Raw genomic sequence first — 27,049 nt, 5'->3', positions numbered from 1 at the left:
TACTTTGTTGTCATTTCTCCCCGTGTCTTGCATTTTCTCTGCAGCAATAGGCTGCCTTTGTACTTGGGCTCAAGCGCTCTTTGGAGCCAGGATTCCTTGTCACCTACACTGCAGCTGTTCAACCTAACCCCCTCCACCTCTTCCTCCTCAGGATTTTCATAGCATTTGTCTCGGAGGCATTCTTTGTGGCATATTCATTAGAAAAAAAGTGAAGTGGAAACTGCTTTTGAAGAGAAGATTCAAGAGCTCGGAGTGGGAATCCAAGACGGAGTAGAGCATCTCCCTGGGTGACCCTCAGACTTAGAGGTGGGCCACACTCAAAGACCCTGCTGTGTTTAACCTTGTTGGTGCCTGGTGGCACCTAGCCTGGCCCCGTGTGCCCGTTGTCAGGGGTCTCTCTAGATGAGTGCCCTGGTTGTAGCTGGACACTGACCACCAGGCCATGCCTGGGAGGCCATGTGAGGGACTCTGCTGAGGGATCTGACTGCGTTTCTGTTGTCTCTTCCTCCTTGAAGGGAAGAAGTACAAGATGGGAAGCTCACTGATCACGTGGACGCCAAGGACTGTGGTCTTTGTGAGGATGATGGATACAACAAAAGAAAAGCCTTGAAAGGACTGTCCTGCAGAATCGCATCAAAAAGTAAGTTTCAATCTGATGCAAAACTACAATTGATCTTCCTCCACTCTGTTCTCACAACAGCCAGTGTAATGTTTCCAGAAGGCAGATCTGACCCTCAGTGGCTTCCCATTGTTCAAGGATAAACATGAGGCCCCTCACCATGGCCTCATCCCTGCACCTGTCTCCTCTCAGCATCCCAGCCTCTCTCCCTTCCCACCAACCCACCATGCCTGCTGCTCCTCAGTTCCGCGGGCCTCTCAGCCCCTCAACTCCCCTGCTCCATCCACCCCAGGGCCTCTGCAGATGTTGCTTTCTCCTCGGGCTCATTCTCACCTCACTTTGGGGAGTTGAGGTCCCTCATCCTTCAGGCCTCTGCTCAGGCAGCCCTTCCTCAGAAAAGCCCCTCGTGTCCCCGACAAGGTCAGGTGCTCTGTGGTCCCCCAGCTCTTCTTCCCTCCTCTCTGCACATGACAGCAGGACATTCATCGCTGAGTGACTGTTTCGATCACTATCTGTCTTCCTTGCTGACTCCACATGGGTAGGTACGAAGCCCACATGGGTGAGGCCATGTCTTTTGGGTCTTCATGGTATCTCCAGGGTCTAACAGTGTCCCTGGGACATAGAGGCCCTTAACAACTATTCATTTACTTGCTTCATTAATTCTCAATGAATAAAATTGGCTGAGTACACCCAAATCAGTCTGCATCTCAGTTTGGGTTCTAGAAGGGAAATGTCCTCCCCGGTGAGCTCCAGTGGAAGGGAAGTGTCCTCCCCGGTGAGCTCCGGTGGAAGGGAAGTGTCCTCCCCGGTGAGCTCCGGTGGAAGGGAAGTGTCCTCCCCGGTGAGCTCCGGTGGAAGGGAAGTGTCCTCCCCGGTGAGCTCCGGTGGAAGGGAAGTGTCCTCCCCGGTGAGTTTCAGTGGAAGGGAAGTGTCCTCCCTGGTGAGCTCCAGTGGAAGGGAAGTGTCCTCCCTGGTGAGTTTCAGTGGAAGGGAAGTGTCCTCCCCGGTGAGCTCCAGTGGAAGGGAAATGCACCCACAGGTAAATTTTACTTATTGGTCCCAGTTCTGTCCTGATGTTTTTTCATGAGAGAACTCAGTCAGCATTTGAGAGCTGCTATGACATCTTACCTCTCAAAACGGGTCTCCTTCTGGTAGAGTGTGTGACTCCAGCACCCTGGTTCCTCGTGTGACCTGCATTTGAGCACCTGTGATCATTGTGATTCTCTTGCATGGGTGTTTCCTCGTTATCAAGACTCTCCTGAAAGTCAAGGCTGGGGTTCTTAAAAAGGCTGTCAGGAGTTGTTTTTTGTTTGTTCGTGTTTTTTTTTTTAAATTTTTGTAGAGATGAGGTCTCACTATGTTGCCCAGGCTAGTCTCAAACTTCTTGGGCTTAAGTGATCCTCCCACCTCTGCCTGCTGGAAGGAATTACAGGTGTGAGCAGAGGCACCCTACAATGAGCTCAGCCTGAGGTTACAGCCCAGACTGCAGGAGTGGTGTGAGAGTGCAGCCCCTAAGGGTGGCTGTTCTCCCCTAGCCTTCTAGAAGCATCTTCTTTGTGTTCAGTGCCTCCAGTGGTGGGGGAGCTCTGTGGGTGTCAGCAGCAGGATGGATGAGTGCTTTTTTTCTTTTCAAGAAGTGTTTGGTTACTGTGTGCAGAGCCTTGTCTTTGATTCAGGGCCAGCCTTCAGGAAAGCCTTGGCCTGCTCGGTGCTCCCCAGGACCTCAGCGCATCTGGAGTCCATGTGCCTCTCTTTTTTTTTTTTTTTTTTTGAGACAGTTTCGCTCTTGTTGCCCAGGCTGGATTGCAATGGCATGATCTTGGCTCACTGCAACCTCTTCCTCCTGGGTTCAAGCAATTCTCCTGCTTCAACCTCCTGAGTAGCTGGGATTACAGGCGCCCGCCACCTCACCCAGCTAGTTTTTTGTATTTTTAGTAGAGATAGGGTTTCACCATATTGGTCAGGCTGGTCTGGCACTCCTGACCTCAGGTGATCTGCCCACTTCAGCCTCCCAAAGTGCTATGATTACATGCATGAGCCACCACACCCTGCCCATATGCCTCTTTCTCCTTCCTCCTAGAATACAGGACCATGGATGCCTTGCTACAGCAGATGTTCAAGTCTGAAATTGCTCCAGAGGATGAAGGCCCTTCCTTGGATGAGATTCTGAACTTCTCACCCAGTGACATATATCCCAAGAATCCCAATTTTGAAACCAGTGCATGATGCTGGGCTTGGAAGGGTCCACAACTAGAAACCGAGACAAGCTGTCACCTCTTTTTGCATGTGCTGTCTGGAGGTGATGTTTCCAGCCCAGGCTCCCTTCAGTGTTCTGATGAGCCTATGAATAGGCCTGGCCTGGCCTGAGCGGTCAGCTGAATGGCATGGAGAGGCTACCCAGGTGGGCCCCGCTGGGGGTCGTTCTTATGTTTGATCATGGACATAAGGCAAGAAAAATTGTTGAAGAGATTGTGACGAGCACTTGCTGTACACATATATGTACACATGTAGTCTTTTCAGTGAGTCTATAAAAGCTTTTCAATTATTTTTATATGGTATTTTGCTATTCTATTAAACTAATATTGTGCTACATTGTTACGTAAATGAATTATGAATATGTTAAAGGAATATGTTCTAATACAGTAGCTTTTAAAGGCAGAGCTTATTCAAAATGAAGAAAAATATGAATATGAAAATATAATTGTCACAACGGCCTATTTCAGGGACTGGAGTGTGCTCTCAAAGCTTCTTTAACAGAATTACAACGATGGCAAGATTTTGAAGCACTTGCTTTCTGACGTCACTTTCCGCATTGGAAATCTCCCAGGACAGCAAACGCATCTTCTGGGAACGCAAAAGGGACCTATTTTATTTTTACAATTTTTCACTGTGGTTAAGTAAACACAATGTAACGTCTAAGTGCTAAGTACACTCATGTTGTGCAGCCACTATCCATCTCAGGACTCTTCATCTTGCAAAACTGAAACCCTGTCCACATGAAACAATGCCCATCTCCCTTTCCCCAAAGCCCCTGGCACCCATCTTTCTATTTTCCGTCCCTAAGGGTTTGGCTATACCAGATCGCCATGGCATCTTGAGCACAGGTGGTCCTTTGCAGAGCCGGCAACTGTGCCCCTCATTCTCCCAAGTCTTGTCACGGGCCCCACCATCAGGCAGGGGAATCAGTGGGAGTGCGTCCCCATGACTCGAGAGGTTTCAGTGCAGCGAGACCTGAGATGTGTGGCATGTCATGTGTCAGGGTGGCAACTGAAGCTAGCGTGGGAGGGACATCTGGTCTTTGGTTCTGAGAGTGACCTCTGGGCTATGTCCTGCAGGAGCAAAGCTAAGGACTTTGGGGCATGGATTCCAGGGCCAGACTGTCTGGTTTCACACCTGGCTCTCCGCCACCCGTACCTCTCTGTGGCCCATTTCCTCATCTGCAAACTCCGGACAAATGGTACCTCCCTCCCAGGACTGTGGGAGCCCCTGGAGGCCCAGGACAGGCCCAATGCTGACTCAGCACTGGCTTCGGTCAGAGCAGTGGCGGAGCGTGCTCTGACAAGTCTCTCTTCCTGCCTTAAAACCATGCCTGGCATTTGCACTGATGCTCTAGCACCACTGCCAGCAGGATTCGGGAGCCGGGTTTTCGCTGACTCAGCCATTGCGGTGTGTGGAGTCCTGGCATCCCTGAGATGGCTCTCTTATTTCTTTGTATGTATAATATCTATTATTACGTAAAGCATTATACTAAATGTATTGAGTTACAATGTAATCTTTTCAAATGTTATATATGGCCGGCATTTCTTAAGAACGTGAAAGGAGCCTCAACATTATTAGCCATTAATACAAAGACATTTAATTAGCCAATAATACAAAGACATTTAAATAATTCAATCCAGAACCTGAGTAAGAAGCTGGAAGTTGCTCCTTATTCCTCCTTCTCCTCACGCCCCGGCTACTCAGTCAGACACCCCTTTTCCAGGGGTGCCTGCTGAGCGTGCTGTTTATCCTGGAACGGAACCTGACTACAGTCATGTATATTAGATATATTAACGTATAATTGCATTTCTAAGTCCTAAATGGGATATTACGACATATTTCATATGTATCGTTCCACAACCTGCTATTTTCATCAGCACGGTTGTTTCATGTTGCTACACACACACACACACACACATACACAGTGCTGAGTATTCCGTCCCATCAACGTCTCATGACTTAAGAATTCACTCATTCTTTGATCTACACCCTGTTCCCTGTGTTCACCATTAAAGAGCAGGGGACTAAACCTTGCGTGAGTCCTTCCGGGAGGGCCGGGAGTCAGCCTTGCTGAAGCCATTCCTGTAGAAACCTCTGTTCTCCGCCTGGCGGCAGGGAGGAGGCCACTAGGGGGCGCTACCGCCCGGCTGTGGACACCAACACCGCCCCGGCCATGCCCGGCTGGGCAGGAAGGGCGGGGGGAACCGCGAGGAGCGGTGGAGGGGCTTGCCGCGCCTGCAGGGTTTTCTTCTGCCTTTCAGTGAAATCCTCACCTCGGGTTTTGGCACACGGACTCCCAGCGAGGCCCTCCGTCTGGCAGGGGCCAGGGACAATAAGGTTGTGTCTGCCCTGTGAGCTGTGAGCAGGTCTTGCCCTTGGAACAATCCCCGCCTCAGCCTCCGCTCCTCCTGGCCTGGAAACGGCAACGAGCAGAAAGAACATCCTGGAAGCCTCCTGTGAGGACCTCAGATTGGTGCCAGTAGGGGATCGCTCAGCCCGACAGCCGTGGGAGAAAAGTCACTGCTCTGACTTTTACGGAAGGATCCATTATTCCCAAACACATCTTTGGGGAATGACCTTACTGTTAGAGAAATGGGACTTCTAGGTGTCTGGAATTTGAACATGGGGAATTTGAGAGCATAGACGGTGCCTGCCTCTGACCTCCCCCTCCCCCTTTTCTGGGGAAATGTGTTCTTGGTCCTCAGCTTGCTGGTGCAGCCCCTCCCAGGAATCCCTGCCAGTATGGGTCATGGAGTTTGTGACTCAGTGGCAGGTTTTCTTTTCAGAGGAAGAAACCATTCTTTTTTTTCTTTTTTTTTTTTTCTTTTTTTGAGACGGAGTCTGGCTCTGTCGCCCAGGCTGGAGTGTAATGGCCGGATCTCAGCTCACTGCAAGCTCCGCCTCCCGGGTTCACGCCATTCTCCTGCCTCAGCCTCGCGAGTAGCTGGGACTACAGGCGCCCGCCATGTCGCCCGGCTAGTTTTTTGTATTTTTTAGTAGAGACGGGGTTTCACCGTGTTAGCCAGGATGGTCTCGATCTCCTGACCTCGTGATCCGCCCGTCTCGGCCTCCCAAAGTGCTGGGATTACAGGCTTGAGCCACCGCACCCGGCCAGGAAGAAACCATTCTAACCGGCAGAAAATGTTGCTGCAATTTTCAGTAAAATTAAGGGGCATAGCAAATTCTCAGAGGGTGCCAGACAGGAAAGGTAATATAGTAGCGGGGTCAGGGGGTGGTACTAGATAACTAAAGCTGAGCCCCCCCATGGCAAGCCCTCGTGCTCAGCCTCTGTTTTCTCCTTGCAGGCCACCTCAATAGCAGACGTACTCTGCCTGAATGCATACTTTGGAAGACTGGTACATTTTGCAAAAGTCACTCCTCCAATGGTTTTCTGGAAGGATACACCAAACATCTGCATCATGGTAGCCATAACGGCGAGTGTTCATTGTAGTACCTGTAAGAGTTTATGACCCAAGGCAGGAGCCATGCAGCAAACAAATTCCATAGATTTGTCTTTGATAAAACACTTCCATACAGAGAACGCCATAAGCACAGCTGCAAGCAAACCACAAACTGAAGAACAAATACGGCAAAATGTGGCAGTGCAGACATTTTAACATATCAAGAGCACTTCCAAATTAAAGGAAAAAGAGATATGTCAATAGATAATTTCTCTGAAGATAAGTGAAGGCAACTCATAAGAAAAAAATATGTAAAATGGCCGATAGGAAAGATGTTTAACATCGCTAATTAAAAATTATAGAATAAAACAATAAAATACCATGTATTTGCCTATAAAACAATCTTAGCAAGATTGAAAACAAACTTTTTTTTGTAATTTCAATTTTTAGATTCAGGTGATACACGTGCAGGTTTGTTACATGGGTATATTTCGTGATGGTGAGGTTTGGGGTACGATTGATCCCATCACCCAGGTAGTGAGCCTAGAGTCCAGCAGGTAGTTTTTCAACCTTTCCCCTCCTCTGTCCCTCCCCCACAGGAGTCCCCAGTGTCTACTGTTGCCTTTGTTTCCATGAGTACCCAGTGTTAGCTCCCACTTATAAGTGACAACATGCAGTATTTGGTTTTCTGTTCCTCTGTTAATTCACTTAGGATGATGGCCTCCGGCTGCATCCACATTACTGCAAAGGACAGACTCATTCTTTTTAAACGACTGCATAGTATTCCATGGTGTATATGTACCACATTTTCTTTGTCCAACCCACCATTGATGAGCACCTAAGTTGATTCCATGTCTTTGCCATAAGACAAATGTTCTTACACCCTACTGGAGAAAGGAATAAAACTATCTTTCTGGAAGGCTCTTTGGCAGTTCCTTTCAAAAGCCTGTAAGGTGAATATATTTTCACCCTGGACTCCCATTCCTGGGAATTTATCTGTAGGAAAGAAGGATGCATTCCAAGATTTAGCCACAAAATTGGTGGTGGCTGATTGTTTATAATATGGAAAAATTGGAAACAACCCTATTTCCTGACAAAAATTACAAGACATATGTCTTAAGTAGAATGTGATATATTCACGCAGCCTCCTGTACTGTACTCTCACTCCTTTGCTCCATCTGTTATTTGAACGGCCCTGGGAATGAGACCTGCCTTTTTAGCCTGGCCTGCAAAGTCACCTTCCATAGGTCCCTGTCACTTTCTGCTGCTTTCCTTTGCCCCCACTCCCAGGACTCTCTGCTTCCCAACATGCCAGCCCAGTACTTCCTCAAGAGTCCTTTTATGGTATCTTCTGTTTAGCTCTTGACCTTCCTGAGTTCTTTTTTTTTTTTCTTTTTAAAGCTCTGCTGTGCTGTAGGTTACATCAAAGAGTGCCTCCTCCGTGAAGCCCCTCAAATATCTTAACCCTTGGTGATCCACCTATCCCTGCTCCCCTGGGACAGCCACTGGTTCCCTCCAGTGCAGCAGATGTGAGCTAGCCTCTTTTCTTGGCTGTCTTCTCCGCCCCATGCGGAGTGCCCTTTGAGGGAAAGGAGCTCACTAGATCCTCTGTGCCTTACCACCAAACGGGCTACCTTCAGGTTTTTTTGATGATGGTAGATTGTTCTTTTTCACTTATTTTTTTCTAAAATACACGAGGTTCTTCTTTTGGCCATCTTCACCTTAATCTCTTGCCCATAAACCTGACATTAATAAAGATTAATAAGGGTTTTCTGTATTCTGGATATTCTCATCTCTGTTAACTAGGCTACACCTCCTTTTTTTTACATGTCACATTGAAGAGAAGGTCAATAGGGTGTAGTGTGGAAGGATGTTGCGGTGTGATTAATAACAAGGGCTCAGCCCTCAGACTGTTTGGGTTCCAGTCCCAGCTCTGCCCTCCGCTAGCTGTGTGATCAGGGGCTACTTGCTTACCCTCTCTGTGCCTCAAGCTCCTCCTCCAGGTATAGTGCCCACCTAATTGGTGTGATGAGTCTAAAATAAAATAATCTACAAGAGGTGCTTGTTATAGCACATGGAACACAGTAAAACGTCAAAAATTAGCTATTACTAATATCATAATACAAAAGTGGTACTATGTTGTCTATGAAACTTGCTTTTTCACATAATATCGTGCCTCTCCTGGCCCATCCACTTCCTTGAATAGTGTAGTACTGACAACTCTGTCCTGTGTCTCTCACAGCTGACCTCGATCCATCTGATTATCTACGGGTCCCTGGAAGCTATTAACATCCGCAGCATCAGCTGGTCAAGGGCCTTAAGGCCGGTCTTCCTAATTAACTTCCCTAAAAGTCGTCAGGTAAGCATATGATTTAGGATACGTGATGGTTTGTTTTTGCAGAAAGTTAGCTGGTTTCTTGTAAATAAAATAACATTTTGGGCAGCGCGCGAGGGGGTGGAGCGGGGAGGTGCGCGGCGACCCCGGCGGGCTACAGCCTGCAGGGTTTGCAGGGCGCTGGTGGGGCGCGCGGAGGCGGCGCTGCCCACGGCCAGGTCCGGGCGCGGCCGGCGGCTGCAGCTGGCGCGGGTCCCATCCGGGTGCCGAGTAACCGCCGCCGCCGCTGCCGCCGCCGCCAAAGCTCGCCAACATGGCGGACCTGGAGGCTGTGCAGGCCCATGCCAGTTACCTGATGGTCACGGAGAAGAGCAAGGCGACCCCGGCCGCCCACGCCAGCAAGAGGACCGTCCTGCCCGAGCCAAGTATCCGGAGTATGATGCAGAAGTATCTTGCAGAGAGAAATGAAATAACCTTTGACAAGATTTTCAATCAGAAAATTGCAGGTTCCTGCTCCAGCACAGCTCCTAGACTGGCCCCAGGGTTTTCAATCCAAGCATAATTCACTGAAGCATGTGTTTGGCAGGGGGACCCAGCTCACCGTTTTAGGTCAGCCCAAGGACACCCCCTCAGTCACTGTTCCCGCTATCCTCTTAGGAGCGCCAGGCCATCAAGGCCACACTGGTATGTCTCATGAATGACTTCTATCTGGGAATCTTGACGGTGACCTGGAAGGCAGATGGTACCCCCATCACCCAGGGTGTGGCGATGACCACACCCTCCAAACAGAGCAACAACAAGTACTCGGCCAGCAGCTACCTGAGCCTGACGCCCGAGCAGCCGAGGTTCCGCAGAATCTACTGCTGCCAGGTCACGCATGAAGGGAGCACCGTGGAGAAGACGGTGGCCCCTGCAAAATGTTCATAGGTTCCCAGCCCTCACCCCACCCACAGGGGCCTGGAGCTGCGGGATCCCAGGGGAGGGGTCTCTGCATCCTAAGCCATCCAACCCTTCTCCCTGTACCCAGTAAACCCTCAATAAATATCCTCCGTCAACCAGAAAATAAATAAAATAAAATAAAATAAAATAAAATAAAATAAAATAACATTTTGTCTCCATAGATCAGAAGGGCTTTCCGAAGCCTCTGGAACACCCTGCCCAATATCCACTTGTCTTCCATTGTTCATATTCAGTGTGCTGATGTTTTCCCTGATGGCCTTGAAGCTTTTTGGGAATCAGCACACTTCTCCAGAAGTTTCTGTCTGGGAATTCTCCCATATTTAGGTTGAGCCTGTTGGTGGCACAATCTGTCACCAAACACAATCTTCCATGTTCAAACACTGCAGGAGTGCTCTTGAAAGGGGAAAAATGTGTCAGTGTATTAATTTACGTGTGTGGTTTTCATTTGTGTTTTTGGTTCCTCTTTAGGGGTCTGAAAACAGCAGAGGGATCACCTTACTTTGAAAACCTTCTGGAGATAGCACTTGAGCTCTACGTGCTGGTCACTACAGCGAACAGCCCTGACATCATGTCCGCGCATCCTTGATCCATGTTCATGAACATCTTTTACCATAACAGAATTCGCGCTATTCAAAGCAGCTGTCTCCTGACTCTAGTAGGGCTGAGAGAGGACAAAGAGTGATTTTCTGTTGAGTCCTGTTCACTGTAAAGGTTTTGAGAAAGATAAAAGTTTACAGCACTAATAGCCTATCCTCTCTACTTAACACTAAATTTAAATGAATTCTTTCAAAATGGAAAGGAACAGAAGACATCTCTTGAGATACAATTCTTAATATTTGAGCCCACTTTCGATTCTGGAATCTTCTTTGAGTCTTGAAATTAAAGACATAAGACATCTTTGTAAAGGAATCATGACTGGTTCTCCTAAGCATTGATGCAGGTTTTTGGCTACATCAAATAGGAAATAAATGTAAACATCAGTAATTGCCCAAAATGCCAATTCTCCACACACGTGGAAACTACTTAGGAGAAAAACCTCATGGTTTTTTCTAATGTCTTCTTGTTGTGGATTTACCTTATGCATAGGAGTAAAGTTATTAAGCGGTACTGCACAGAGTAGCTAGTGCTCCAGCTCTAGAGAGTGGGCAGAGCCTCACTGCAAACGTCAGTCCACATCTGCTCCAACAGTGACCTCAGAGAGGCAGGTTTTCCGTCGTCTTGTGATGCATAGGATCATCAGATCAACTTGTTCTTGGTTGTTGCTCACTCTTGGGCCTGGGCCTGGTCCTGCTTATGTTCTCTTGGGTCTTTCCTCAGACCCCTGTTAGCCTAGCCACCACCCCCTGATGTCCCCTCCTGTAGGAAATTAAGTTTCCTTTAGAGTGAGCACCTGTCACAACTTGCCCTTCCATGATTATCACCGGGTACCTTTCATGCATTGTCCCTGCGTGGTTAGAATACGACCTGGCCCCCAGCCAAGGCAGTTGGGTGTCCCACAGAGCCCTGAATTTGCACTGCACAACCCTCTTCCCAGCCATGCTTCTTATTCTCTTTGTAATTCCTAGCAAGTCACTGTCCTTTCTAGGCCTCAATTTTCTCACTGTGAAGGGAGAAAAGTGAATTGGGAGATCACTAAGGTCCTGCCACTGTGAAAATTGGTGCCTCTGTAAGGTACTAAGAATTTCAGAAGGTCAGGTGTGAAGCAAGCTGTTCAGCATTAGGGATGGTGATGGCTCTGAGGCCTCATCACACCCTATGGGGGAGAGCGAATGTTAGAGGAGGCTTTCCAGTACCTCCTGCACATGGACTGTGCATGTGGGATATTGCCCAAGGTCAGCCTTATATGCATTGTAGAACTGAGAAGTGAAGCCAGCTGGGCTTCTGGGTTGGGTGGGGACTTGGACAACTTTCCCGTCTAGCTAAAGGATTGTAAATGCACCAATCAGCGCTCTGTGTCTAGCTAAAGGTTTGTAAATGCACCAATCTGCACTCTGTTAAAACGGACCAATCAGTACTCTGTAAAACGGATCAATCAGCACTCTGTAAAATGGACCAATCAGCAGGATGTGGGTGGGGCCAAATGAGGGAATAAAAGCAGGCCACCTGAGCCAGGGGCAGCAACTTCCCTGCTGTGCAATCTTTGTTCTTTCACTCTGCAGTAGATCTTTTCTGCTGCTCGCTCTTTGGGTCTGCACCGCCTGTATGAGCTGTAACACTCACTGTGAAGGTCTGCAGCTTCACTCCTGAAGCCATAGAGACCACAAACCCACCAGAAGGAATGAACAAGTCCGGAAGGAACAACTCCGGAGGCGCGCCGCCTTTAAGGGCTGTTAACACCCACCGGGAAGGTCTGAAGTCAGCGAGACCACGAACCCACCGGAAGGAACCAACAACTCCGGACGGAACAACTCCGGACGCGCCGCCTTTAAGAGTTAACACTCACCCCGAAGGTGTGCAGCTTCACTCCTGAAGTCAGCGAGACCACGAAGCCACCGGAAGGAGGAAACTCCTGACACGTCCAAATATCAGAAGGAACAAATTCCGGACACACTGTTTTTAAGAACGCGAGGGTCCGCGGCTTCGTTCTTGAAGTCAGCGAGACCAAGAACCCACCAATTCCGGACGCAGAACTAGGGTATGGAAAACCATGAAACATGCTTATTTTCTTCTAGGATGCCTGCCCATGACTTCAACTGGTGGTATTCTTTGTACTTTATAATCCACATTATCGTCAGTACCTACATCTTAACGTCCATCTTTCTGGCCATGGTGTACCGCAATTATAGGAAGCACTTAAAGGTAACAGGCGTGAGCTGGGGGTAGGGGGTGGGGCTGGGTGCAGTGGCTGGGAGGCTAGTGAATGCGTTTGTTAAATATTTGAAAGTGTCCTTGATCCTATTTACTTTGGTGGACCTGACGACTTGATGTCTTGCTTCCTTCTGCTGAGCGGGGCGGCTCTTCCATCTTTGTGATGGCTGTGACAGTGTCTCAGGAGATCCACAGGACAGAGGACTTGGCCGGGGCACTGGCCCCTTCATGGGCAATGTCAGGTGCTACTTTGCTTCTTGCTCTTAACGCATCAAATAGCTAATGGCTCCTTGATATCTTCTCAGTGTGATTTGGAGTGAGGATATTCTCTAAGCTTCCAGCTCCTTTCTCCCTTCAAACAAAAGAAACTTCTTAAAACCGGCAGTTCCTGCCCTGGTTCCTGCCTGCTTGATTGATGTCTGGAGAATTTGTGGAAATGTTGAGTGGGTGCTTGGGGTAGAAGAAAGTTTGATTTGCACCCAGGAATCCCCCGGGGCACCTCGGCTGTCTCATCCACCCTTCCTCCACTGCCGCTCACCAGCATAGACCTTTGGGTGTCTCTTTCCTTTATTATGAAACTCACTGTACAGAGAAGTCTTTCTTCCAAGGGTGATTTTCCTTAAGGAAAGACATACCTTAGGGCTTTTGGCCTTTTGGTTCTGTTTTGAATGTATTCTTGCTAATGGAGTGTCCACTTGAGGGCGAGCCGAAGTCAGGACAACTTCAATGCAGTTCAAGAGAAGGGGATGGCAGGGCAAGTCTGAGATTGGGTCGGTCTGGCCTTTGAAGGTGTCTGGCTCTGTCCAGGTCACAAGGAGTCTCTGTGCAGAAGGAACTTCAGCTCCTCCTCACCCCAAAGCTAGGCCTCCTCTGGCCTCTTCCTCTTTCTGGTAGGAGAGAACATTCCAGAGAGTCTGGTGCGCCTCTCCTCTCCTTCACCGTGGAACAGAAGTATTACTATGCCCCTCCCAAACCCAAGGAACACCCCTTGGAAATTAATTTTCTGCAACATGCCTTAGCAAACATTTTAGACACGCTGTATGTGCCAGACACCATGCAGGGTCCTGAAGAGCCACAACGATGGTGAGGAACCAGCCCTTCACTTCAGGAATTTACAGTCTAGCTGTGTCATCGGTGAAGCAATGATAGTGGGCGACAGACTTACAGGAGCAATGGAGATGGGCATGGTAGCTGGATGGCCCTGAGGAGGGCTGCAGAGCCTCCCCGCTCCCACAGAATTCCCTGTGACCACGCAAGATGGCAGCTCCAAGCAGACCCTAGTTGTCCTTCTAGCCCCAGACCACATCTGGCCTAGTTTCACTTCCCTCACTTTTCTCCTCTTCCTCCTCTCTTTCTCGACTGACTGCATGGTGTGTGTATCTTCACCTTCTTGCTGGGTGTCTCTCTCTCCTCTCAATACCACAACTGATCTCCTTCCTTTCCGGAATCTTCCCTCCTCCTGGGCAGGGTGGAGTTGGGAGCTGGCCTCCTCTCGTTGCTCTGTTTCTCACTGCACAGACTTTCCTTCCCGGGCTACCTCATTTCAGCTTGGTAAGGTGAGTTCTGTTGATGCACAGTGGGGTTAGCTAAGTACTCCTGAATCCGGGAGGCGTCATTTACTTTGCTTGTGAGCCCACCCATTGGTGATGTTTCTTTGGCTCTTTGAATACCTTGAAACGTTGGGGTAAGAAAGTGATCCTTTCCTTTGGGAGAATGAGGTGGGCAGATCACGAGGTCAGGAGATCGAGACCGTCCTGGCTAACACGGTGAAACCCCGTCTTTACTAAAAAAAAAAAAAAATACAAAAAATTAGCTGGGCATGGTGGCAGGCTCCCAGTCCCAGCTACTCCGGAGGCTGAGGCAGGAGAATGGTGTGAATCCAGGAGGCGGAGCTTGCAGTGAGCGGAGACCGTGCGCCACTGCACTCCAGCCTGGCCGACAGAGTAAGACTCCGTCTCAAAAAAAAAAAAAAAAAAAAGGATGCTTTCTTGAATCTTTCTCTTAAAACACACAAATCTGTTTTTTAAAGAATGAGGTTGGCAAACTGGCATACCTGAAAGATCATAAAATGATAAGAGGCGTTCAACGTTCTGAAAGTCATGGTGGGCACTGAGTTTGTGGTCGAGGAGGCCCAGTGGAGGCGGCTGGCACAGGTAGTGATGCCAGACATGAGCAGGACCCACCTGGAGCTTCTCCTGAGGATCTCCAATGAGGGACAGACGGGGCACATGGGTAAGAAGGCTTTGCCTCTGACTGTCCTCTTCCCTGTGCGCTCTGAAACTGAGCCTCACAAAATAATGGGTAAAGCAGTAGCACTGTTTTAAAATGTGTTTAGCTTAGCACATACAAATGTGTACCTGCTGGCAAGAATGCCATGGAGTTAACAACCTCATGCTGTGCTCTCACTGCCCTGTCCCAGTGTACATGGCCCCAGGCAGGCAGGTGTCAGCAGGTCACGGCCATCTCAGAGCCCTTACCTGGTGATATGGTCCTTCCATTCCTGCAGTTCTGCTTTAGGGAAGTAATCAGAAATTGGAAAAGAGATACATACATTCATGTTCAGTTTGCGTTTTGCATTTGAAAGTGAAAAGTTAAAGGTACCCTACATGTTCAGGGTTGATAGCCATTATTAAGATGCTTCGTATTTGTGGCATGCTTGTCATGTGTGAACCACTGTTATGGTTGTTCTCCATGCACTGCGCTTGTGTCATCTTCCCCCAGGGACATTGAGGTGTTTTTGTTATCTTCATCTGCTAACACGGGAACAGACTCAAAGAGGTTCAGTCATTTGTCCAAGGCCACACAAGTGACAGAGACCATAAGGCTCCAAGGCTTGTGCTTTTTATCCTTGTGCTAAACTACCCACATTTTGATAGTCATTTAATGGGAGATTTTGATAGCATTAAAAATGACTGTGAAGACGAGGTAGCAACGCGGGATAGGCGAGATGTTAATACACCCCCAGCTGCAGGGCACTCCCATTTCACCAGTTTTAAGAAAGTCCCGATAGGAACACACCCAGATGGAGTGGTAGGTTTGATAGGATGGCGAGATTATACGCAGCTGTTCATTTAAGGGAGACAAGGACTCTCAAACTAGTCCCACAGTACTGTGGGCTTCATGATGTCTCCACGCATGTGTGAGAAGAAGATGACAAATATTTTCTGGGACTTACTTGAATCTGGTGTTCAGGAGAAAGAGACATGCGCAGCAAGACACTATTACTTTTGGGCGGTGCCAGCATCTTCCAGTAAGAGCTTTGGATTCAGGATGGAAGAAGGCCTTTTTAAAAAAAATTAAATGATTTAAAAATATTTGTGTGTACATAGTAGGTGCATATATGTATGGGGTACATGAGATGTTTGGATACAGGCATGCAACGTGAAATAAGCACTTCATGGACAATGGACTCTCCATCCCTGCAAGCATTTATCCTTTTAGTTACAAACAATCCCATTACATTCTTTAAATTATTTTGAAATATACAGTTATTATTGACTATCATCACTCTGTTGAGCTATTAAATCGTAGGTCTTAGTCATTCTTTCTATTCTCTTTGTACCCATGGAAGAAGGCCTTTGCAGGAACCCGAGCAGCGTCTCCTCGGCCACATGGTCCAATGTCACAGTGCAGAGTGTCTGCTCAGGTGGTCCGGCTTCTCAGGCTCTGAACAGATTCCTTTGTGCTGCCCCCTGCTAGGGACAGGCAGTTACTGGAGGTGCCATGGAGTGTGTGATTGCTGTACTAATGGTGGGGAAGGGAGAGGAAGGGCACCTCATCAGGCAACCCTGGAGCACAGCACTTTTCAAAATGTGCTGAAGCTTTTTATATTTCCAATCTGTCATTGACTGAGACTTTAGTAAAATACAATAAAAATCAGTAACATACAAACAGCATACAAAATACAAGTCTCAGGTTTTCATGATTAGATTCAGCAGGCATGAAATTATTCTGTCAATTGCTCTGCAAGGTTCGAAATTTCAGTACTTATCTCGGGGAGGGTGGGGAGCATGAGGACTGACCAGCAGTATTCCAGCAGCCGCCCTTTGGGGAGCACTTGTTCTAGGACATCAGAAAAGGCAGGTGCCCCCTGAGACACACACACACCCCCACGGGTGCTCTGACCTCCAGTTGGTAGTCCATGATTGGAGTCACCAAGATGGCTGGGTCCTCAGCCTTTAGCCTTGCTTAGTTTTGTTACCTGAGTTGTGGTCCTATTTGTAAATTAAATGAGGACACAAATTCATTTAGTTTGAATATAAAAATCTATCAGAGTCACAGATTTTACTGAAGCTCCATAAATGTGGCCAAAAGAAAGTCCACTGAGCTGATGGTTTAACCCATTTCCCCAGTCTTACCTTCTACAAAACAGCTGTGTCCATTTAAATATTATCATCAGGCACACATGTTTTTAAGAAAGACAGGCTGGGTGTTGTAGCTCACGCCTGTAATCTCAGCACTTTGGGGGGCCTTGGCAGGAGGATCATTTGAGCCCAGGAGGTCGAGAATAGCCTGAGCAATGTGGTCTATCTCTACAAAAAATACAAAACTTAGCTGGGTGTGGGGACACGTACTTGTAGTCCCAGCTACTCAGGAGGCTGAGAAGAGGGGAGCGATTGAGCCCAAGAGGTCAGCCTGGTGACAGAGCGAGATTCTATCTTGAAGAGAAAAGAAGAAAGAAAGAAAAAGACAGCCAGTCAGATTGGTTGGCTTTGGAGGATCCTAGATTATAGTTCACAGGATGTAGTAGTAATTTCTGCTGTCTAAGTGCCCCAAGAGACTTCTTTGCTCAAGTAACACTTGCGAAGACAGCCTTAGTAACAGAAAGCCAAACAGGAAAACAGGATTACATGCTTCACAATGGTCTCAACACTGTGCAGTCGAGGATTAGCAAGACATTTGTGAACATTCCCATTTTTCCCTTTGATCAGCAGTTGTAAGGATTTGTAGTCACCAAGGCTAAACCCTGGAATTCTGATAGTACCAAAAGTGTTAAACAATAGTGTTAACTGACAAACACAAAACTTACAAGTACAGAAAGAAAAGGATTAAATAGAATACTTAACAAAGAGAATATGAGGGAAATAATGTGGTATTTACAAGGGTTTGCAGACTATAGTCTACTGGCCCAATATGGCCTGCTGTCTGTTTTGTAAATAAAGTTTTATTGGAACAGAGCCATGCTCATTCATTTACATATAGTCTCTGGCTGCTTTTATATATAATGGCAGAGTTGAATAGTTGTGACAGAGAGTGTGTGACCTGCAAAGCTTAAAACATTTACACTCGGGCCTTTTATAGAGTTTGTGGACCCCTAAGCTACAAAGTGAAGTTGCAGATGGGTACAAATTCTTTCTGAACACAAACTGACTAGTTTTGAATTTCTTTCATCTTTCTTGCTCTGCTGAATCTTCTGGATTAAAAGATGTGACTCCAGGGACTTTGCTGAGTTGTCCCTTGTTGATTGAGGTTGTTTAATGGTGAGGGTTTGGGCTGGATTCCTTGTCAGTGACCTCACCAGTTCACCCTGAATCGTAGTTATAGTTGTCATCTTAGTGTCTCCATAAGCTCTGATGGTGGAGCTCGGGTCGCCCAGGTCCCCGGATCCAGGTACATAATTCCCTGAGGCTGGACTTCTCTCTGAATGGGCATTAAAAGGGTCATTAAAATGTATATGTGTATTTTCCTTCTAACTCTAAAGATCTGGAAACTTGACAGATGCTAAGATATCTAAGGATGTTTTTCATCCAACTTGATGGACGCGTGTGCTTTCATGTTCTTAGCACCGTATGGCATTGACGGAAACAGCAACACGCGTGTTTAATGTGTGCCACCTGTGGAATGATGATTCTTTTTTTCCTTCTGAAAACTGAAGTGGAGACCTGGGTATCTGCCAGGCATGCTCCATGGAAAACTTTCTAGGTTTCTAAAACTCCCGCCCCACCCTTTCCCTGTGGTCTCAGCTACACCTGATTTGCTCCTGCAGTTTATTTCAGCAACTTGCTTTAGAGGTTCCAAAGCACTCAGTTTAGTTTTCAAAGAAGCAGCAACACTCTGCACATTCTGATTTCATCCACTGATGTACTATTTAAGTTATACATAATTACCGGATGTTCATACATAAATAGTTGAGAACCAGCCCAGTGACCCCACCGGTGAGAGAGAGGTACATGGAGAAGTGGAGCATAACCTTTTGGCCCCAGGCATTCAGCAGGTCTGGAGAGCATCAGTTCAGTTCATCAGTCCGGTGGGTCTAAGTCAGTCAAGAAAGCAAGGAAGCACCCATTGTGCTTTGGCCTGGGGTGGTGAGTGAGCTCATCTTGGAAGCTACGGGTTTGAGTGAATCCCTGAGAAGAAGGCAGGGAGAGGGAGTGTGCAGAGGGAGGAACTCAAATTCAAGGGTGTGGATCACAAATACTTTGGAAACTACATGGAGAGAAACGGAAAGTGGAGTTGAGGCTAGAACGGTAGGTCAAGGCAGACACTGAAAGCAGCAATGGCCCATGTGAAGAGGAACGCAGGGTGGAAGGCAGGGTGTGAGGTGTGGCTTCTGCAAATGAGCACAATCGCTTTCAGCTACTTGGGATTGGCAGAGGGGCCTGTGGAAGGACAGGAAGGAGGCCTGGGGGACTGGAGGCTGGCAGTGCCTCTTGCTGGTTCTACCTCTCTCTTTTTCTCTGTCTCTCACTGGCTCCTTGGCCTTGAGCCTTCACCCTTTAGGGCTCTAGATATTTACCTGTGAAATGTGGAGCCGAGAGTCTGTGCTGACTTGGCTTCACCCTTTGGACCTTCGTGTTATAGTGGCCATGGATATTGGGGTTGTATTTCCATTGCAGACAAAATGAACTTTCTACGGTTGGCTGACCTCTTCAACATCCAAGTGGTCACCATCAACTTCAAGAGACATTTGTTGGAAGCCTGGATGCCATGGGTATACCAGTTATCTACAAGCCTCTTAGTCCAGAAGATGGTTTGGCACAAGCAAATGAGACAGGGGCAGTTTTCTCTCAAGCTGTTTTAAAAACAGAGGAATCTGCTATGCCAACTCTACAGAATGTGTTTCATCATTGAAGCTACAAATTATCCCCCTGCTCCCTGCCTTTGGTGTCTCAGGAGGCATGGAAAGGCCTCAGAACACACTGTTTGACCTTCACCAGGACAGGCTTCTAGATGATGCTTCCTTCTGTGATGTTTCCTAAGATGATCAAGGGCCACAGACTAAATATGCTCTCTAAGCCAGGGAAGGTCATCACTCTCTGAATTCAGGAGATTCCAGCCCCTTCAGAGTAAATATGAAGTTGATATCAAATGTGGCCTTTGATGCTGGGAATTATATGGTAAGCACTCACGAGTTACAGTTGCTGGAATGATTGTTGAGGAGGCCAGTTAATTCTTTTATTTTCAAGTAGATGACATCCAGAAAAAGCCATTTATCCTAGTTTGAGATCCAATTTCTAATATTTGTGACCTGGAATACCCCTCTTGTTAGAGGCTCATTCCTAGCCATGGTGGCCTCTTGCTTTCTTTGAATTTAATGTTTCACTAAAGCGTGTGGTTCAGAAGTCCTTGCAAGCAGCTCAGCCTTGGAAGTAGGTAAATGCTCCTTTTAGCTGACCATATCTTATCTTTAGGAAAGCCCTACATGGAGAGGCTGTCTTCTTGGGATCGACAGAAGTCAGTCCCAATGTTGAACTCCCAACATTGATCTATCAATGTGCTTCACGTGGTGGAGGTTGGCATGTCCATATGCAGCCCCAAGTGTTTGGGCCTGGAGTATAGGCATCACAGAGAACACTGGGCTAGTCCCTCCTGGTCTTCTCAGAGCCACGCCCCTGACTTAGCCAGTGTTCCCTGTGCCACTGCTGTTGGCTCTGGAGCTGAAAAGCTGAGTTGAGCCCAGCTGTCATGTTTTTCACCCATTTTCACTCTGAACTTGGTGAAGAAGATTAACGTGCCAGTCTCTTGGAAGACCTGGGTGTATGAAGGGTAAAGAGGTTTTCAGAAGCTTTCTTAGTGAAGCATGTTAAGTTTCCAGGGGCAAGTAGCAACGGTGTGATGATCTTGTGCTGAACCTTAAACCTTCTCCCTGTGCCCTGAGCTGTCATCGGGCCCAGATGCTCTGCTCCCAAAGAGGCACCTTTGAAAACCATGGCTCTCTTGTCTCTTCTCACCCTGTCTTCATTTTCTCCTTGGAGAGAAGGCCTGCACCAGGGGCAGCAGGAGGCAGGTGCATGTCAGGACCCAGCCCCACTGGAACCTTCCATAGATGAGGAGTGTGTGTGCTGCCGGGAAACAGAACAGCCCCTCTGAACAGGCTGATGTTCTTGTCACTGAAATGTGGCATGACAGGATGTCTCTCTTCTTTTTTTTTTTTTTTTTTCTCATGCCAGGACTTTTGTCTGGGTTTTTGATGTCATCATTCCAATAAATGCCATATTCATGGCTCTGGATGAGAAAACCCCTTCATTTCCTATGCAGAATGACTTTTCCTATCTCTCTACATCATGTAGATACTCCTGAAGCTGTACACGTGTGAGCCCAGAGCCTATTTCAAAAGGAGGCAGTTCTGGAATTGGTGAGATTGTGTCCTCGGGAGGGGAGAGTTGGCATAGGGGTGAGAGGGGATTTCCTACCACATTGTGGGGAATATGGCTGCCATTCGCCAAGTTCCATCTGCCCAGTTTGGAGGCATCTTAATAAGATCCTGAACCTCTGGCTCAGTAAAAACTGCTATTCATGATGTCAGTTTGAACTGACTTTAGCTAAAATTAGAATCACAGATCATGGCATCTTGAATTTAGAAAGGATCTTTTTTAAAATGAAAGCAAAATGTCCTCTTCTACTGCTTCACAATACTTACGACACCAAATGTGTGTGTTTTCTTCCTCACACCCACCAATTGCTCAACTCTCTGGACACCAAGTGGGTGTCCTACAAGTTACTCAATTCTGACACTATCTACCTGGAGTTACTGTCAGATTCCATAGGTTGAGGCTCAGTCCCACAAGGCCACCTGCACTTCAGAGGCCAGGCACAAGCCAGGGAGTCACCTGTGCTTCTAAGTGAACAGCTATAAATCCAAGGTTCCCACGGCCTCCTCCTTGGGTTTGATAATTTGCTAAGCAGCTCACAAAGTTTAGGAATACAATTTACTTACTGGATTTCCGGTTTATTGTAAAAGGATGCAACTCAGGCATAGCCGGTGGAAGAGATTACAGGGGCAAGGTACGGGGAGGAGGCACAGAGCTTCCATACCCTCTCCCAGCATACACTCTCTCTTCTCAGCACCTCCATGTGTTCACCAAGCCAGAAGTTCTCCCAGCACTATCCTTTGGAATTTTTATGGAGGTTTCATTATGTATGCATGATTGATTATATCTTTGGCCACTGACGATCACCTAAACCTTTAGCTCCTCCCCCTCCATAGAGATTGGGAGTTGGAGAAGGGGTGGGGCTGAAAGTCCCAACTTTCTAATGGCACAGTAGTTCCCCTGGCAACAAACCCCATTCCTAAGGGCTTTCCAAAGGCACTTCATTAACATGAACTCAGGTGGGGCTGAAAGGTGCTTGTTAGGAATTACAAGATTCTCCTTTCACCTTTATTACTCCTTTTTTTGAGAAAGCGTCTCACTGTGTCTCCCAGGCTGGAGTGCAGTGTGGTGTGATCTCAGCTCACTGCAGCCTCGACCTCCCAGGCTCAGGCGATCCTCCCACCTTGGCCTCCTGAGTAGCTGGGACCACAGGCACACGCAACCATGCCTGGCTAATTTTTGTATTTTGTAGAGACGGGGTTTCGCCATGTTGCCTGGGCTGGTCTTGAACTCTTCAGCTCAAGTGATCCTCTGCCTCAGCCTCCTAAAGTGCTGGGATTACAGGCATGAGCTACTGCACCTAGCCTACTCTTTTTGGTTTTTTTTTCAATTTCAACTTTTAGGCACTGGGGTACATGTGCAGGTTTGTTACATAGGTATATTGCACCCAGGTAGTGATCACAGTATCCAATAGTTAGTTTTTCAACCCACATCTTGCTCCCCTGCTCCCTGCTCTTGTTGTCCACAGAGTCTGTCGTTCCCATGTTTATGTCCATATGTGCTCAATATTTAGCTTCCACTTGTAAGTGACAGCATGTAGCTTTCTATTCCTGTGTGAGTTCACTCATGACTATGGCCTCTAGCTCCATCCATGGTACTGCAAAGGACATGATTTCATTCTTTTTTATGGCTGTGTAAAATTGCATGGTATACTTTTATGAGTTGGAAAATTACAAGGATTTTCTGGCTCTGGTCAGGAACCAAGTGTAGTGGTGAAGACCAAATATATATTTCTTATTATTACAGTCTTAGAACGTCACACCCAACAAGGCGATTCCTTCCATACCTCCCTTTGCCATCTTACAATGAGGACTGTTAGCAAACTCTTCCCTGGGTGGGGAATGTATTTACCGGTGGGCTGTTTCTTTTCCAGACTGCCTACGCCCAGTCCTGAACCATCTTGCACATGCTGCAGACTGCCTGACTGTGTCAGGCCCTGTGGGACACAGAGACACAAATGCAGGTCTGACCACTCTGAGGGTCAGGAACTCATTATGCTGTGCATATGACCAAAGGGGAATGGGTTAATGTTGTCCAATATTCTATTGTCCTGTGGCACAGTTGTCAGACAGAAAAGTAACAAGGTGATGAATTTCCTCTTCAATTAAAAAGTTACAGTGCATTTAGTAAAATCGATGCCAACCAAGATTGGACTGTGTATTCTGAAAATGTGCCAAAGTATTCTTACAGATTAGACCTATTTTGGAAGATGATTACTATGATATGAATTAGATGATTTCTACAAATGCCCAGAGGTGGTTATTTGGAGCAGCCAAGGGATGCTCATTAGGTTGCTCAAACAGTGTTTCTGGCTTCATGTCTACCATCCTAAAAATGATGGAAATCAGTTTTATGGCTGAATCATTGCATTGCATGCGATACTGGATTTGAAGTTTTCTCAGAATTCATCGTGTCTTAAACCTGACAGGCCTTTCTCTTGATTCATAACCGACTTAGCTTTTGCACTGTTGGGTTTGATACATTGATCATCATTGCTGCCCTGGCGGTCACTGTGGCCAATGCCACCATTCAGTCAGGTCAGTGCTGCCAGTTCTCAGCTTCACTACCTCCTGGGGTGGGGATCCTGCATTCAATCTGTTGAACGTTTCATCAGTCTGTTGAACACCTGCTGTGCACTGTTAAGATGTTTGGAGCCAGAAAAAGGGGACAAAAAATAATTTAAAATGTTGCATCCTCTTGGGAGGATGGTGGCTTTGTTTGTGTTTAGCTGTATCTTAGAGATTTTGTTTGTAAGCATCCATCACACCAAACGCTCACTTGGGCATCTCTTTAAAGCTGGCCCCCGGCTTTGATGTGCAAGAGTGGTTGGTGTTTCCAGGCAGCTCTTGCTTCCTCATTGCTCACAGCCGTTGTCTGTCCTTGAAGTGAAGCTACATCATCCCTGGTACCCACAGAGCCTCAGACCTCACTGCGTAAAAGGAACAAGCCAGAGGCTCTGAGACAATGGAATGTTAAACGATTGTGTTCTTTTCCAGCCAGGGAATATAACAGTCAGCATATCCTGGATATTGTCTTGGTATTGAGAATACTCCGGCTCTTAAGGGTCATCCTCAGCCTTCAAAGATAAAGAGAAAGTGGCATGCAATAGCTGGGCTTGAGGGCTTCCCACATTGGGCCTTGTGGAAAGCACCTTCACCTGCTTACTGTACATGTGCCCAATTATGAATCCAGGATGTAACTTGTTGGGGTTCTCTGGGGTGCACAGCTGTGGGGACCGAAGCCAATGAAGATGGGTAAAGAGCATCTGAGGACAGGGATTGTGACAGTCACTTTCATCCCTGTGACTGGCCTGCATTGTGCCTGCTTGCACGGTGACTAACTAAGAGTTATGATGGCAGCTAGTGCTAACTCGAGTGTGTTAACCATTGTCTTATTAAATCCCACCTGTGACCCCCGATAGCTCTAGTTTTATTATCCCTAGCTTACAGTTGATGACAGAAGCTCAGAGAGGTTAAGTAACTCTCCCAATAGTGCACAGCAAGAAAGAGGCAGATCAGGATGCAAACCCAGGAGTCTGACCCCAAAGCCCAGGTAAGCCCTGCCCTCGGTGTTAGATAGACCAGTGTTCTTCCAGGGAGTGCTAGGGAAATGGCTCCCACTGAGGACGGGCCTGCCCTTCTAGAAGGTGTTCAGTTGTCAACGTAAGCCTCCAGGACAGCCTTAACACAGGCTAGATTTGGATGGAGGAAAAGTTGGGGGAGAAAAACAGATGAGGCTAAATCCTTTTCCCGTCTCCACACCCACCCGTGTCTTCCTGATGAGTTTCTCTATGACTGCCTTCCTTGCTTTGGTCCAGCCTGCCTTGCTTTGCTTCAGGAGAAGCCACCGGTTAACTCCCTGTTAGCTTGGTGGGTGGACCGATGCTGACGCAGCTACAAAGGCAAATTCCTGAGGACATTTAAAGAACAGATTCAGGCCTGGGGAAAGGTGTGGAGGGGAACATGGCGGTGGGGTGTGAGTTTTACTTCCCACCTTCCCTTTTGCCTTGTGTCAGTGACTTTGTTTTGTCCTAGATTCCGGGTTTTAGTGACCACATTAATTAACGTCGGGCCCACGATGCTGATGTTTGGTGGACTTGTCTTTGCAAGTAGCTGCTCTCGTTGCTATCTGATGTAACAAAAGTGGTAAGATGTTCATTCTTGGCAACTCTCAATAAGCCTTTTTTTTTTTTTTTTGAGACGGAGTCTTCGCTCTGTCCCCAGGCTGGAGTGCGGTGGCGCGATCTCGGCTCACTGCAAGCTCCACCTCCCAGGTTCTCGCCATTCTCCTGCCTCAGCCTCCTGAGTAGCTGGGACTACAGGCACCCGCCACCACGTCTGGCTAATTTTTTGTATTTTTAGTAGAGACGGGGTTTCACTGTGTTAGCCAGGATGGTCTCGATTTCCTGATCTCGTGATCTGCCCACCTTGGCCTCCCAAAGTAAGCCTTATTTTAAGGGAGAGAAAGAAAGGGAGAATAAGTAAATGAAATTCACTGGTTTCCAGTAGCCATTCTTAAGCAACCTGACGTTTCTAGAAACATTGGGCATACACCAGTTAGGTACACTGGGTGCTGCAGTAAACACCAACAACCCAATGGGCTGACCCAGTTTCTTTCCCATCCACAGTCCAGATGGGTATTCCCGGCTAGCAGGTAAGCACGTAGGCTCTTAAGGATGTAGGTTTAAGGGCCAGCTTCCTTTCAGGGAGTGCCAGGGACAGCCTCCTTTGCCCTGGTGTGGAGAGGGCCCACCTGCTCCTTGAGGTCCGCAGTAGCAACAATGAGGCCATACAAGGCTGCACAGGGACCAGGAGCCTCCCACTCTAGGGTGGTTCCACCTGGATGCGGTGGAGGCTGCAACAGAGCATTTATTGTTCTTTTCATTGATAATGGTAAAAAAAAAAAAAAAAAAATTCCATTAGCACAGAAGAGTGAAAGATTGATTATAAGTCGCCCATGCCTACCCCCAACATGGCTCTTTTCCAGAGGCAAATATTCAGCATTTCTTATTACTCTTCCTAAATATTTCAACATATATGAGTATCACATGCATGCCTGTAGGTATCCAGTTTATCCTTAGTCAAGTGGGATAACACATTCAAAATATTGTTGTACGACTTTCTTCTGAATATTTTCTTCCTGTGTTCTGGGAGGCACGTGCCTGCAGGTAAGCTCTGCCATGATTAAAAGTGCTCCATGGATGGAAGAGTCCAGTATGTGTCTGCCCAGCCCCACTACTGACAGACTGCTGAGTGGTCTTGCCTTCTTGCCATCACAAATGATGCAGCAAGGACTCTTCTTGTGCATGCATCTTTGTGGGTTTATGTGCGTGGGGGTTTATGTGCGTGGATCTGTTGCATACATTCCCAGAAGTGGAACTGCTGGCCAAAGGTAAATGGGTTTAAAATTTGGGTCGATAATGGCAACCTGCCTTCCAAAAGACGGGCTGCCACAGGTACTCCAGACCACAGTGCGCAACAGCATGTGTTTCTCTGCACCCCTCCCCACTGGGGGTTATTAAATGTTTCCATTTTTTTCCCCATCTGATAGGAGAGGAAACAGCATTGTATCATTTGGACTGCATTTGTTTAGTTATTCATGAGGCCAAGCATCTTTTCTATGTCCTTTTTGCCATTTATGCTTATTTTTCAGTAAACAGCCTGTTTACATCTTTGGTCTGTTCTTCCGTTTGTTTAATTTTTGATATGATATGCCTTTGACCTCTAAAGGAAATAGGGCCTTGGTAGGCTGTCAGAGCAATTATTTTTCCTTTTTCCTTATCTGCTACCTTTTTTTCCTTTTTGACATAAAGGCTTTTTGTTTTGGTTTGGTTTTTGAGTGTATAAAAGCTTAGATTTATTACATATCATACTTGTCAATTTTTGCAGTTTCTAGGTTTTAAATCATGCTCAGTAAGGGCTTTTTCTACTTTTTTTTTTTTTTTTTTTGTAGTACAGGTATGCGTTTTTTGTTTGTTTACATCTAACTCTTTGGTTATTTATTTTGAAATTTATTTTAGTATAAAGAACAAGGTGAAGATTGACCTTTATTACTTTTTTTTCCCTAGAGTACTATT

At 47.1% G+C, this 27,049-nt stretch overlaps 1 pseudogene; it reads left to right on the top strand.

Moving 5' to 3' along the window:
- Positions 1-3,820: 3,820 nt before the first annotated feature.
- Positions 3,821-27,049, top strand: part of LOC144333641 (uncharacterized) — a 39,602-nt pseudogene continuing 16,373 nt past the window's right edge.

Source organism: Macaca mulatta, chromosome 13 (genome assembly GCF_049350105.2).
Source record: "Macaca mulatta isolate MMU2019108-1 chromosome 13, T2T-MMU8v2.0, whole genome shotgun sequence".
Classification (NCBI taxonomy): domain Eukaryota; kingdom Metazoa; phylum Chordata; class Mammalia; order Primates; family Cercopithecidae; genus Macaca; species Macaca mulatta.
This window is presented reverse-complemented; position numbering and strand designations above follow the sequence as displayed.